We start from the raw sequence: 16,165 nt of genomic DNA on the forward strand, positions 1-16,165 counted from the left end.
GAAGAAACAGATCAGCCGGGGACTGTCCAGTAGTGCAGTTAGGCGTAGTCCGATATTGTAGCAGGAACAGTGAGATCTTGTCCTCAATGTTCAGTGAAGCAAGCTTTTTCATACCTGTCTTGAACGTCTGAACATATCTCTCTGCCAGACCATTTGTTGCTGGATGTCCAGGTGCACTTGTGGTGTGCAGAATCCCATTCTGCTTGGCAAAAGTCTGGAACTCGTCTGATGTGAATGTCGTCGCATTGTCTGTCACAATTTGTTCAGGGAGACCGTAAGAGGCAAACAGTCTCCTGAGCCTGGTGATTGTTGCTTGAGAGGTGATCTGTGACATACGAAACACTTCCATCAGCATTACTGTGCTCTTCTGATTTGCGATAGACAATGTGGTAGTCATACGCTGACAATATAATCGCCCACCTCTGAATGCGTGCTGCGGCCAGTGTAGGCAGGCTCTTGTTCTCCCTGTATGTACCCCATGAAATGATACTCCTTGCAGCCCCAGTATCTATTTCCATCTCTAACCTCACCTCAGCTACAGTGAATATTTCTTTATACAGGTCAGCATCTTCACTTGTGACAGTCAAAATTGTGAACACACCCAATTCAGCGTCTTCTTCAGCTTCCACATATTTTGTGTGTTTCTTTCTTCTGCCCCATGAATGCCTTTCACTCTCTGCCTGTGCCTTGGACCGACATGCCTTTTTAATATGCCCAGTCTTGCCACAGTTATGGCGTTTAGTCTCTTTAAAACGGCACTCATCTGGCTCGTGATTCTTTCCATTGCACCTGTAACAGTTCCTTGTCCGCTGTGGCCTCACCTTGTGAATGCTTGCCGCCCCGACACTTTCACTTTCCATCCCTCTCAACTGACGTGCGTCTCTGTCGGCAGTCTCCATGTTGAGCGCGATCTCAAAAGACTTTGCAAAAGTAAGATCATTTTCCGAAAGTAGTCTCCTCTGGCAGCCCTCGTTTCTTATTCCACTGACGATCTCGCAGTGATGCGTCCAAGTTGGCGCCGAACTCACAGTTAGATGCGCATTGTTTCAACTCTGCTACATACTGAGCCACCGGCTGGTTAGCTTTTTGGTTACACCGGTTAAAGCGAAACCTTTCAGCTACTAATAAGGGCTTGGGCTCATAATGTTCCTTTAGAACGGCCACTATTTCGTCAAACGTCTTATCTTTTGGCTTCCTGGGCTGCACCAGATTTCTCAAAAGCCCATAAGTAGCCGCACCCATGACACTGAGAAGCGTAGCTACTTGCTTATCTTCGGCTACGTCGTTAGCTTCGAAGAATTGTTCCATCCGTTCAATGTACGCGGACCATTGTTCATTTTCTGGCTTGAATTCGTCAATTCTCCCAAACAGGGCCATCATACTCACTAGTACTGACACCGAGTGTCTCTCCTACCCTGCGAGAACGTAGTTTTATCCTCGTCGCCAATTTCTGTGATGTATTCTCGAGGCGGACACACACGTAGCGTTGTTACTTTTATTTTTAATGCTGAAGATGCAAGTCTAAACTAAATCTGGTGACAAAAGGTCAACATATACCTTAGACAAGAGCACTGCGATGTCTGCTTTTCTGTGTAGGTGCGACTGGTGTTGATGAGTAAGGACTACATGAGGTTGAACGTGATGTTCAATGAGCTAGTGAAAAACAACGCTGAGTGCCTGCACATGGTCAGGGCAGTCATCGAAATCCTAAGTCCCATCATGAGGTTCAGACCCTCTGCGCATCTCAGCAACCCTCTCGCCCGCCCTCGCCTGCCTAACGGCATCCTGTTGGCCATTGGGGGCTGGAGCGGCACCGATCCAACGAACAGCATCGAGCCGTACGACGTCAGCACCGACCTCTGGATGCAGGTGACAGACCAAGACGTGGGTCCTCGCGCCTACCACGGCACCGCCGTCCTCAACGGGAGCATCTACTGCGTCGGTGGCTTCAACGGGGTCGAGCATTTCAACAGCGTGCGCAGGTTCGACGTCAGCACGCGCACCTGGCACGAGGGGCCACCCATGTACCACCGCCGATGCTACGTGAGCGTCTCTGTGCTGGGCGAGTGCATCTACGCCACGGGAGGTTTTGACGGGCAGCGCTACAGGCCCGAGACCAGCCAGTGGAGTCTCATCGCGAGCACGAGCATAGGGGGCATGTTGGAGCTGTAACGGCTGTAAATGAAATAAATGTTTATTGTGCATTGAACTGCTGTTCCTCCAGAGATTTTCTTTTCAACTTCTCAGTTTGTGCAACTTCTAAGTTTTATGTTCTGTGAGGGGGGTGCTGTGTTCCACCTGCAGACACACACGGGTTGATCCAGAGTGCATCATTGTAACATTAACGCCTTAATACGACAAATACGAATTGCTGTGTTTCATGCGTTCAGGTTTTCACATCGGCCACCGTATTTCTCCTACTCGCTTGGCACAGCTTGAAAAAGTTTAGCTGGTTGCAATCTGCATCCTCCCCGCTAGATGTCGGCAAATCTACCAAATGCACAGAGTACCTTTTCAATACATTGTATTCATATTTGAAATCACCTTGTTCTGAGAAGTCAAAAAATTGCCTTTCTGCAGTGTAATCAAAAACAAAATTGGTGTTACAGTATATCTAATATCAGTTGTCACATCATTTCAACACTCTTTTGTAGTTCTCATCGGGTAAAGTATAAAGCAGGGGTATTCAACTCAAATTCCAAAAGGTCCAGATTGAGAAAATCTCCTCGGACAAAAACATTACAATAATATCGAACTCGCGCTATTTACTGCCATATATATATATATATATGAATATATTCAAGAAGCCTAATAGTAGTAACAACGTCTCTGTCTGGTCAACAACTGTCAAATCAAAAAAAGTACACATCAATTATATTTTCACAAGTTATTACTCTCAGTTTTCTAATTCAACTGGATGGATTATAAATAACACATAGACATACATAAATAACTGTTCTTCTCATTTAAAGTGAAATGAGGTCTGGATTAAAGGATATGAATATGTGTTTGACTCCGTAAGTGTGTGTCGATGTGTGAATGAATGGCTTCATGCAGAGATGCATGCATGTACAGCACTGCAAACTTCAACGTCAATAATAAACACACAGTTGAATCAACACCTCTGTGAAAGTTTTTTACAAAAACTAAACATTGATATCTGAGCTGTTGTAGTGGATTGTATTAGATTATATAGTGCCTAACAAAGTGACCAAGGAGTTTAAACTAACAGTAAAATGACTGAGTTGCTTATTTTACTGGTGGACATCTGTAATACATGTAAAACATAATATGTTTTACATATGTTTTTTACATTATGTTTTACATATTATGTAAAACATAATGTAAAAAACATGTAAAACATAATATGTTTTACATGTGTTTTTTACATTATGTTTTACATATTATGTAAAACATAATGTGCACCATTCAGTGAAATGGCTTCTGTCAAAAGCAAAATGACACTGTTTACAGTGTGGATTATATGCAAAACATAGCAACATTTATCATGTTTTTGCCACTTCGGTGAAACACCACTGTCAGATTGATGTAGGCTACATGTAAAACACAAAAAGAAAACTAAGTTACAGCAATAAATACTGCATAACTTTATGCTTGTATGACAATCGCATGGTCTACAGGTTGAATTGGAGGATGTCAGTTCATCAGTGATGTCATAGGTCCAGGATTCCATTCAAGAATGGAATCCTGACTAGAATTCTAGCACCTGACCGTGATGTGTGGTCAGTGTCTCTCTTTTGACTCAAAAGACCTGTTGAGACCCTTGAGACAAGTCATCGACCAAATAGCTCTCTCAGAAAATGAAGATGAGCTACTGGAACGAATCTTCACTCGGGTCAAGCGCATTGTTGATTTCTCCCCGTCTGGAGGGAAAACTTTGCGACTCAGTCGTTAAAGTCGAGGACGTAACGTTTGAGATCAACAAGGTCTTCCTGTGTCGAAGAAGCACGTACTTCCAGTGAGTTGGCTATCTGATGTATATATACTGTGAATATATCCTTCAAATGAGCAGAAAGTAATTGTTAATGATGAAGTGTGGGCGACTAATCATTACATACGTTCATGGAGCATTTCTGACAAGTTTGACAGAGGAGAAGATATAATATATCAGCTGTAGTCTCTCAGGTCCATAGTAATGTGCTTTTAAGCAGAATAGTGTTGATTAGTAGCATTGAGTAGTTTGTGTGTTCAGAAAAGTGACTGAATTCATTTAATGCAACAAAACGAAAAGTAATTGCAAACACTTGAGATGGTTATTTCGACACACAAATTGAAGGAAGAAGCTGTTCACTGCTGCACAAAAGCTGAGATGAATTGTAGATTGTGGTGAAACAGCTCCAGAGAGATCACAAAAGAAAACTAAAATAGCATACAACATGAAGTATTACATATTTGTGACATTTATTTGACAGCGACATTCTTACTGCTAGTTACACTCGGAATGATGTCCGGCGGTTTACGTATTGTACAATTTCCCTTTAATGCAAAATGGTGTCATATGTTGATTTTGTGAATGCTTATTTGAAAACGTGATCATTGTTATCAATGAGACAATGAGAATGAAAATCTGAATTCTGTTTCCAATCCTCTGCTCTGTGTTTATTCTGACCCGCAGGGCTCTCTGGAGTCGCTGGTCACCTCCAGACAAGGAGGTCTTCCACATACCCGGCCTGTCTCCGGACATGATGCAGCTCATCATTGAGTTTGCGTACACCGTGGGGGCGACCGTGGCGCACTGAGTTAAGAGGTCGTCCGTGAACCGGAAGGTTCACGGTTCGATCTCCCACTTGGATGTGTCAGGTGTCGAAGTGTACCTGAGCAATACACTGAACCCCCGGCTCCCCGGGCGCCTGTCATTGGCAGCCCACTGCTCCCTATATACAGGGATGGGTCAAATGCAGAGACAAATGTCCCCCTTAAAGGGATAAAGATAGAATGAATTCTATTCTATTCACCGGCTTGGTCTCTGTGACGGAGGAAGACGTGCAGGAGCTGCTGCTGGCAGCCGATCAGCTCAACGTCATGGGCGTTGTGCAAACTTGCTGCGACTTCCTGGGCGAGCAGCTCTGCCCAGAGAACTGCAACAACTGCATTGTTTATTTCTCCCCGTCTGGAGGGAAAACTTTGCGACGCAGTCGTCAAAGTCGAGGACGTAACGTTTGAGATCAACAAGGTCTTCCTGTGTCGATGCAGCACGTACTTCCAGTGAGTTGGCTATCTGATATATATATATTGTGGCAGCCGGAGGGGCAACCCCAGAGGGGCAGTGATAGAGGGACGATATTGCCTGACATGGAGGCGGAGCCCCCATGTCAGGGAAGGGAAAAGAGCGCCAAACCACCATCAGCCCAACAAGCAACACCTGAGGAGGAGAGACGAGGGAGCGACCACACCCTATCAGAGGAGGAGGAGGGGACTACAAAAGGGCCCAGGCAACAGGAAACCGGGAGAGAGTAGGAGTGGAAGAGGAAGCAGAAGAAGTAGCTAAACAGAGAAACCCTTGGAGAAGACTGCCTTACCCCTGGATCACCCTGGAACGTCTGACTACCCGCCCGGCTCACGACCCCTGCCTGTACGACTACCCTGCTCCTGCCCGCGCCCGGGACCGTCTGAGGAATACCCGCTGTGCACCGACCCGTGGAATTGGACCCCGACCCTCCCTCTGGAAAACGGACATTGTGTTCTTGAGTGTCTATCCTACCTCTTTCCCCTCTCTACCTTCAGTAAAAACCTCACTTGAACCGTTTATCTGCCGACTGGTTGTGTTTATTGGTCAGTGTTGTCGTGAAACCCCCTGTCCACCCCGGGGGCTGTCACAACTTGGTGGAGAATGTGGGCAGAGTTAATAGCCCCCTTTTTGATCAATGAAACGCAGGTAACGTATCAGGACTTAGAGCGCGCTGGAAAAGTTGACTTCCGGGTTTTGAAAGCGGAAGCGTTACAGCGATGCGGGGTCACGCTGTTCTTAAAGGCCCAACGATTTCATGACTGGTCATATGACGCCTCACTTTCTCCGCGAGCCCAGATGCATGAGATAAAAAGGATCACGACGGCCTGGCTACACGCAGAGCCAACCGAGGTGTCGCCCACCGATCGCGTGGTCATGGACAAGTACATCCGATCACTCCCGTATGAGGCAAAAAAATTGGCAGGCCAGAGAAACCCCCGAAACATCGAGGACCTGGTGGAAATAATGGAGGGTTACCAAGCCGCACAAGCTTTAGTGCGTGGGGGAAGAAACCAGACATTAGAGGGGCCCACCCGCAAAGAAAAAATTAAAACGGAGGAAAATAAATATGTGTCTCCCTCCTTCCCCCCAGGCTTTCCCCGACGTCGGCCGGCGTTTGGACAGGAAGAGAGGAGGTGCTACCACTGCGGCGAGATCGGGCACATCGCCTGGGGATGCCCTCACCGCCAGGACGCGCCCATGCCCACGGCCAGTGAGGGGAGTCGCCCATGCGGTTTGATTACAGGATGCTGGGCCACTCACGAGGACCACATGCCCCTCACCCCTGTCAAAGTCAACGGCCGCGACGCCTCAGCGATGGTGGACTCCGGGAGCGCCATTACATTGGTGAGACCCACGTATGCTCAGTACCCGCTCCTAACCGGCACCCGAGCGGTCACGTGCATCCATGGGGAGACCCGCGAATACCCCACCACCGCCCTAGAGATCTACACGACAAGGGGTAGATACATCGGCACTGCAGGAGTCGTGGAAGGACTCCCCGTAGAGGTGCTCGTCGGCCGAGACCTGCCCGTGTTCCAGGAGCTTTGGCGCAGCCTGGTGGTGAAACCAGGTACGACCCCTCCCCGAAAGTACAAAAAAAAAGCCATCTGTGGGCTGGGGGAGGAGATCTCCACCGATCCCCTATCGGAAGGAGTCGCCAGTGCCGTGGCCCGGGCGTTGGTGGAGGCCACCCAACCCAACCCCGATGACGTCTATGCCACAGCCATCGAGAACGACGGACCCTCCAGCCCCAGTGAGCCCGAAGGAGAGGCGCCGCCCATCCCCGAGGAAGCAGATACCCCCTCCCTCGACGAAGAGGAGCTGGCCGGGCTGTTTCCCCAGGACCCGGAGGAGCCCATCTTACCCGGGCCCCTCACAGGGAGGTTTGGGACGGCCCAGTTGGAGGACCCCAACCTAGCCAACGCCCTTCGGCAGGTGGCCGCCGTAGACGGACGACCACTGGACGGGGTAAGAGACCTCCCTCCCACACATTTCGCCATATATAACGGGCTCCTATACCAGGTAGTAATGAGGGACGGGGCCCCCCTCAGGTTGTTACTGGTGCCACGTCCTTTTATACCCTCTGTCCTACAGTTAGCCCACTCCCATCTCCTAGGTGCCCATCTAGGAGTGGAGAAAACCCTGGAAAGGGTGAGGGCCAGGTTCCACTGGCCCGGAATAAAAAAGGCCATCGAAGATTACTGCCGGAGCTGCCCCGAATGTCAACAAGTGGCCCCACAACCCCATCACAGAAACCCGCTGGTGCCCCTGCCGATCATCACCGTCCCCTTCAGCAGGATCGGGATGGACCTAGTGGGGCCCCTACCCAAGACCAACAGGGGACACAGGTACATCCTGGTTATTGTTGATTACGCCACCCGGTATCCCGAAGCCATCCCCCTACGCTCCATGGCCACCAAGGGCATAGCCAGGGAGCTTGTGATGTTGTTTTCCAGGGTCGGAATACCGGAGGAGATTCTCACCGACCAAGGGACCCCGTTCATGTCTAGGATCATGAAGGACCTGTGTGGCATGCTGAAGGTGACCCAACTGAGGACGTCGGTGTATCACCCCCAAACGGACGGCCTAGTCGAGAGATTCAACCAGACACTGAAAAAAATGCTGAAAAAGACCATGGACCAGGACGGTAAGAATTGGGACCAACTGCTGCCATTCCTTATGTTCTCCATTAGAGAGGTGCCCCAGGCGTCTACAGGATTCTCGCCCTTCGAGCTCCTGTACGGTCGACGACCCCGGGGACTACTCGACCTGGCCAAGGAAGCCTGGGAACACCAACCCTCCCCCTACCGCACCATGGTGGACCACGTCGAGGAGATGAGGGTGAGGATGGCATCACTCTGGCCCATAGTCCGAGAACACATGGCCGAGGCACAGGCGGCCCAAGCCCGCGTGTACAACCGGGGAACACAACCCCGAGTGTTTAACCCAGGGGATCGGGTGTTGGTCCTGGTGCCCACGGCGGAATGTAAGTTTTTAGCCCGATGGAGGGGACCGTATGAAATTATGGAAAAATTGGGGCCGGTAAACTACCGAGTCAGGCAACCAGGTCGAAGGCACCCGACGAAGATCTATCATGTTAACCTTCTCAAGAAATGGGTGAGTAGGGATGCCATGCTCTGTTTCTCTCTCTCTACAACCCCAGGAAAAACGGAGCCCGTCGAGGTACCCGTGGGAGAAGAGTTGACCCCCCGGCAGAAGCAGGACGTCCGGGAAATGGTGGATCGGTTCCGAGACGTGTTCTCCCCGGACCCCGGATACACCACACTGGTGCAACACCGGATAATCACCGAGCCCGGGAAGAAGGTAAAACTAAGGCCGTACCGCATCCCCGAAGCCCGCCGGGGGGCGATAGAGAGAGAGGTACAGAGTATGCTGGAGGCCGACATCATCGAACCCTCGACTAGCGAGTGGTGCAGCCCTATAGTGTTGGTTCCGAAACCAGATGGCTCAGTCAGATTCTGTAATGATTTTAGACAGCTCAACGCCATCTCAAAATTTGATGCCTACCCGATGCCCAGGGTGGACGAAATGATAGAGCGCATCGGGAGGGCCAGATACATAACCACCCTCGACTTGACTAAAGGCTATTGGCAAGTGGCAGTGGCCCCCGAAGACAGGGAAAAAACGGCCTTCACTACTCCCATGGGCCTGTACCACTATAAGAGGCTGCCGTTCGGTCTCCACGGAGCCCCCCCCACGTACCAGAGACTGATGGACCAGGTACTTCGTCCCCATCGAGAATACGCGGCAGCCTATCTGGACGACATCGTCGTACACGGGGAGGAATGGGGGGCTCACCTCCAAAGACTGGACGCAGTCCTGAAAGCTCTGCGAGGGGCGGGGCTGACAGCCAACCCCAAGAAATGTCGCCTCGGCCTCCGGGAAGCTGACTACCTGGGGTACACCATCGGCCGCGGCTGCGTCAAGCCCCAGGTAGGAAAAGTCGACGCGATCCGGGAGTGGCCCCGCCCCCGCACAAAGAAACAGGTACGAGCCTTTATTGGGCTAGCTAGCTACTACCGACGTTTTGTTCCCCAGTTCTCTGCCCTTGCAGCGCCCCTGACGGACCTCACCAAAAACCGGCTGCCAGATCGGATCGTCTGGACGGCAGAGACCGAGGACGCCTTCGAGAAGCTGAAGGAAGCACTGTGTTCCGAACCAGTGCTGGTGACCCCGGACTTTACCCAACCGTTGGTGGTACAGACGGATGCCTCCGAGACCGGGGTGGGTGCCGTCCTGTCCCAGCTGAGGGATGGAGAGGAGCACCCAATCACGTACGTAAGCAGAAAACTGTTACCTAGAGAAACAAAATACGCCACGGTCGAGAAGGAATGTTTGGCCATCAAATGGGCTCTGGGGGAACTGAAGTACTATCTGCTGGGACGGCACTTTACCCTGGTCACGGACCACGCCCCCCTGGTATGGATGTCCCGAGCGAAAGACAATAACGCCAGGGTCACCCGCTGGTTTTTATCCCTTCAGCCGTATGCTTTCTCTGTTGTCCACAGATCCGGGGCCGCTCATGGAAACGCGGACGCCCTGTCAAGACGGGACGCCCTAGGTTCCTGGAGCAGTCCTCCCCCCAGGTCGGATTTAAGGGGGGGGGTATGTGGCAGCCGGAGGGGCAACCCCAGAGGGGCAGTGATAGAGGGACGATATTGCCTGACATGGAGGCGGAGCCCCCATGTCAGGGAAGGGAAAAGAGCGCCAAACCACCATCAGCCCAACAAGCAACACCTGAGGAGGAGAGACGAGGGAGCGACCACACCCTATCAGAGGAGGAGGAGGGGACTACAAAAGGGCCCAGGCAACAGGAAACCGGGAGAGAGTAGGAGTGGAAGAGGAAGCAGAAGAAGTAGCTAAACAGAGAAACCCTTGGAGAAGACTGCCTTACCCCTGGATCACCCTGGAACGTCTGACTACCCGCCCGGCTCACGACCCCTGCCTGTACGACTACCCTGCTCCTGCCCGCGCCCGGGACCGTCTGAGGAATACCCGCTGTGCACCGACCCGTGGAATTGGACCCCGACCCTCCCTCTGGAAAACGGACATTGTGTTCTTGAGTGTCTATCCTACCTCTTTCCCCTCTCTACCTTCAGTAAAAACCTCACTTGAACCGTTTATCTGCCGACTGGTTGTGTTTATTGGTCAGTGTTGTCGTGAAACCCCCTGTCCACCCCGGGGGCTGTCACAATATATATACTACTTATTTGACAGCGACATTCTTACTGCCAGTTACACTCGGAATGATGTCCGGCGGTTTACGTATTGTACAATTTCCCTTTAATGCAAAATGGTGTAATATGTTGATTTTGTGAATGCTTATTTGAAAACGTGATCATTGTTATCAATGAGACGATGAGAATGAAAATCTGAAGTCTGTTTCCAATCCTCTGCTCTGTGTTTATTCTGACCCGCAGGGCTCTCTGGAGTCGCTGGTCACCTCCAGACAAAAAGGTCTTCCACATACCCGGCCTGTCTCCGGACATGATGCAGCTCATCATTGAGTTTGCGTACACCGGCTTGGTCTCTGTGACGGAGGAAGACGTGCAGGAGCTGCTGCTGGCAGCCGATCAGCTCAACGTCATGGGCGTTGTGCAAACTTGCTGCGACTTCCTGGGCGAGCAGCTCTGCCCAGAGAACTGCATCGGCATCTTTCAGGTCACCGACACCTGCTTGTCCATCGAGCTGCGGCTCAAGGCCTACCACTTCATCGTTGACCACTTTGAGAAGGTGGTTTTGTCCGAAGAGTTCCCGCAGCTCTCCGTGCAGCAACTCGCCGACATCCTCGGTAGAGACGACCTCAATGTGAGCGAAGAGAGCCATCCTGTGCTGGATCTGCGGTGCTGAGTCGCGAGTGCCCGTCAAAACCTCCCGTGGCGTAGATGCACTCGCCCAGCACAGCGATGCTCACGTAGCATCGGCGGTGGTACATGGGTGGCCCCTCGTGCCAGGTGCACGTGCTCACGTCAAACCTGCGCACGCTGTTGAAATGATCTACCCTGTTGAAGCTGCCGACGCAGTAGATGCTCCCCTTGAGGACGGCGGTGCCGTGGTAGGCGCGAGGACCCACGTCTTGGTCTGTCACCTGCATCCAGAGGTCGGTGCTGACGTCGTACGACTCGATGCTGTTCGTTGGATCGGCGCCGCTCCAGCCCCCAATGGCCAACAGGATGCCGTTAGCCAGGCGAGGGCGGACGAGAGGGTTGCTGAGATGCGCAGAGGGTCTGAACCTCATGATGGGACTTAGGATTTCGATGACTGCCCTGACCATGTGCAGGCACTCAGCGTTGTTCTTCACCAGCTCATTGGACATCACGTTCAACCTCAGGTAGTCCTTACTCAACACCAGTCGCACATACACAGAGACCGCAGCACCGCAGCGAAAAGCAGACATCGCAGTGCTCTTGTCTAAGGTATATGTTAACCTTCTGTCACCAGATTTAGTTAAGACCATATCCTCACTACTCCGTGTCTAGTTGGCTGGTTACATGGTTGAAAAAGATACAGTCCGCAGTAGTGCGGTCATGGTGTTCTTTTTGCTGATACTGTTTCTTGCGTACCGTCTCCTTGGTACAAGGCTTTAGGAAATCCAACCTTGTCCGGATATGTCTGTGAAGAAACAGATCAGCCGGGGACTGTCCAGTAGTGCAGTTAGGCGTAGTCCGATATTGTAGCAGGAACAGTGAGATCTTGTCCTCAATGTTCAGTGAAGCAAGCTTTTTCATACCTGTCTTGAACGTCTGAACATATCTCTCTGCCAGACCATTTGTTGCTGGATGTCCAGGTGCACTTGTGGTGTGCAGAATCCCATTCTGCTTGGCAAAAGTCTGGAACTCGTCTGATGTGAATGTCGTCGCATTGTCTGTCACAATTTTTTCAGGGAGACCGTAAGAGGCAAACAGTCTCCTGAGCCTGGTGATTGTTGCTTGAGAGGTGATCCGTGACATACGAAACACTTCCATCAGCATTACTGTGCTCTTCTGATTTGCGATAGACAATGTGGTAGTCATACGCTGACAATATAATCGCCCACCTCTGAATGCGTGCTGCGGCCAGTGTAGGCAGGCTCTTGTTCTCCCTGTATGTACCCCATGAAATGATACTCCTTGCAGCCCCAGTATCTATTTCCATCTCTAACCTCACCTCAGCTACAGTGAATATTTCTTTATACAGGTCAGCATCTTCACTTGTGACAGTCAAAATTGTGAACACACCCAATTCAGCGTCTTCTTCAGCTTCCACATATTTTGTGTGTTTCTTTCTTCTGCCCCATGAATGCCTTTCACTCTCTGCCTGTGCCTTGGACCGACATGCCTTTTTAATATGCCCAGTCTTGCCACAGTTATGGCGTTTAGTCTCTTTAAAACGGCACTCATCTGGCTCGTGATTCTTTCCATTGCACCTGTAACAGTTCCTTGTCCGCTGTGGCCTCACCTTGTGAATGCTTGCCGCCCCGACACTTTCACTTTCCATCCCTCTCAACTGACGTGCGTCTCTGTCGGCAGTCTCCATGTTGAGCGCGATCTCAAAAGACTTTGCAAAAGTAAGATCATTTTCCGAAAGTAGTCTCCTCTGGCAGCCCTCGTTTCTTATTCCACTGACGATCTCGCAGTGATGCGTCCAAGTTGGCGCCGAACTCACAGTTAGATGCGCATTGTTTCAACTCTGCTACATACTGAGCCACCGGCTGGTTAGCTTTTTGGTTACACCGGTTAAAGCGAAACCTTTCAGCTACTAATAAGGGCTTGGGCTCATAATGTTCCTTTAGTACGGCCACTATTTCGTCAAACGTCTTATCTTTTGGCTTCCTGGGCTGCACCAGATTTCTCAAAAGCCCATAAGTAGCCGCACCCATGACACTGAGAAGCGTAGCTACTTGCTTATCTTCGGCTACGTCGTTAGCTTCGAAGAATTGTTCCATCCGTTCAATGTACGCGGACCATTGTTCATTTTCTGGCTTGAATTCGTCAATTCTCCCAAACAGGGCCATCATACTCACTAGTACTGACACCGAGTGTCTCTCCTACCCTGCGAGAACGTAGTTTTATCCTCGTCGCCAATTTCTGTGATGTATTCTCGAGGCGGACACACACGTAGCGTTGTTACTTTTATTTTTAATGCTGAAGATGCAAGTCTAAACTAAATCTGGTGACAAAAGGTCAACATATACCTTAGACAAGAGCACTGCGATGTCTGCTTTTCTGTGTAGGTGCGACTGGTGTTGATGAGTAAGGACTACATGAGGTTGAACGTGATGTTCAATGAGCTAGTGAAAAACAACGCTGAGTGCCTGCACATGGTCAGGGCAGTCATCGAAATCCTAAGTCCCATCATGAGGTTCAGACCCTCTGCGCATCTCAGCAACCCTCTCGCCCGCCCTCGCCTGCCTAACGGCATCCTGTTGGCCATTGGGGGCTGGAGCGGCACCGATCCAACGAACAGCATCGAGCCGTACGACGTCAGCACCGACCTCTGGATGCAGGTGACAGACCAAGACGTGGGTCCTCGCGCCTACCACGGCACCGCCGTCCTCAACGGGAGCATCTACTGCGTCGGTGGCTTCAACGGGGTCGAGCATTTCAACAGCGTGCGCAGGTTCGACGTCAGCACGCGCACCTGGCACGAGGGGCCACCCATGTACCACCGCCGATGCTACGTGAGCGTCTCTGTGCTGGGCGAGTGCATCTACGCCACGGGAGGTTTTGACGGGCAGCGCTACAGGCCCGAGACCAGCCAGTGGAGTCTCATCGCGAGCACGAGCATAGGGGGCATGTTGGAGCTGTAACGGCTGTAAATGAAATAAATGTTTATTGTGCATTGAACTGCTGTTCCTCCAGAGATTTTCTTTTCAACTTCTCAGTTTGTGCAACTTCTAAGTTTTATGTTCTGTGAGGGGGGTGCTGTGTTCCACCTGCAGACACACACGGGTTGATCCAGAGTGCATCATTGTAACATTAACGCCTTAATACGACAAATACGAATTGCTGTGTTTCATGCGTTCAGGTTTTCACATCGGCCACCGTATTTCTCCTACTCGCTTGGCACAGCTTGAAAAAGTTTAGCTGGTTGCAATCTGCATCCTCCCCGCTAGATGTCGGCAAATCTACCAAATGCACAGAGTACCTTTTCAATACATTGTATTCATATTTGAAATCACCTTGTTCTGAGAAGTCAAAAAATTGCCTTTCTGCAGTGTAATCAAAAACAAAATTGGTGTTACAGTATATCTAATATCAGTTGTCACATCATTTCAACACTCTTTTGTAGTTCTCATCGGGTAAAGTATAAAGCAGGGGTATTCAACTCAAATTCCAAAAGGTCCAGATTGAGAAAATCTCCTCGGACAAAAACATTACAATAATATCGAACTCGCGCTATTTACTGCCATATATATATATATATATGAATATATTCAAGAAGCCTAATAGTAGTAACAACGTCTCTGTCTGGTCAACAACTGTCAAATCAAAAAAAGTACACATCAATTATATTTTCACAAGTTATTACTCTCAGTTTTCTAATTCAACTGGATGGATTATAAATAACACATAGACATACATAAATAACTGTTCTTCTCATTTAAAGTGAAATGAGGTCTGGATTAAAGGATATGAATATGTGTTTGACTCCGTAAGTGTGTGTCGATGTGTGAATGAATGGCTTCATGCAGAGATGCATGCATGTACAGCACTGCAAACTTCAACGTCAATAATAAACACACAGTTGAATCAACACCTCTGTGAAAGTTTTTTACAAAAACTAAACATTGATATCTGAGCTGTTGTAGTGGATTGTATTAGATTATATAGTGCCTAACAAAGTGACCAAGGAGTTTAAACTAACAGTAAAATGACTGAGTTGCTTATTTTACTGGTGGACATCTGTAATACATGTAAAACATAATATGTTTTACATATGTTTTGTTACATTATGTTTTACATATTATGTAAAACATAATGTAAAAAACATGTAAAACATAATATGTTTGGTCCCCCAATCGCATGGTCTACAGATTGAATTGGAGGATGTCAGTTCATCAGTGACGTCATAGGTCCAGGATTCCATTCGAGAATGGAATCCTGGACCTATGACGAGAATGACGAGAATGACGAGAATGGAATCCTGACTAGAATTCTAGCACCTGACCGTGATGTGTGGTCAGTGTCTCTCTTTTGACTCAAAAGACCTGTTGAGACCCTTGAGACAAGTCATCGACCAAAAAGCTCTCTCAGAAAATGAAGATGAGCTACTGGAACGAATCTTCACTCGGGTCAAGCGCATTGTTGATTTCTCCCCGTCTGGAGGGAAAACTTTGCGACGCAGTCGTCAATGTCGAGGACGTAACGTTTGAGATCAACAAGGTCTTCCTGTATCGATGCAGCACGTACTTCCAGTGAGTTGGCTATCTGATATATATATATATATATAGATATATGCTGTGAATGTATATCCTTCAAATGAGCAGAAAGTAATTGTTAATGATGAAGTCTGGGAGACTAATCACGATATGTGATGAATTACATACGTTCATGGAGCATTTCTGACAAGTTTGACAAAGAGGAGAAGATATAATATATCAGCTATAGTCTCTCAGATCCATAGTAATGTGCTTTTAAGCAGATTAGTGTTGATTAGTAGCATTGAGTAGTTTGTGTGTTCAGAAAAGTGACTGAATTAATTTAATGCAACAAAATGAAAAGTAATTGCAAACACTTGAGATGGTTAATTCGACACACAAATTGAAGGAAGAAGCTGTTCACTGCTGCACAAAAGCTGAGATGAATTGTAGATTGTGGTGAAACAGCTCCAGAGAGATCACAAAAGAAAACAAAAATAGCATACAACATGAAGTATTACATATTTGTGACATTTATTTGACAGCGACATTCT

This window comes from Melanostigma gelatinosum, assembly GCF_949748355.1.
Source record: "Melanostigma gelatinosum genome assembly, chromosome: 21".
Classification (NCBI taxonomy): Eukaryota; Metazoa; Chordata; class Actinopteri; order Perciformes; family Zoarcidae; genus Melanostigma; species Melanostigma gelatinosum.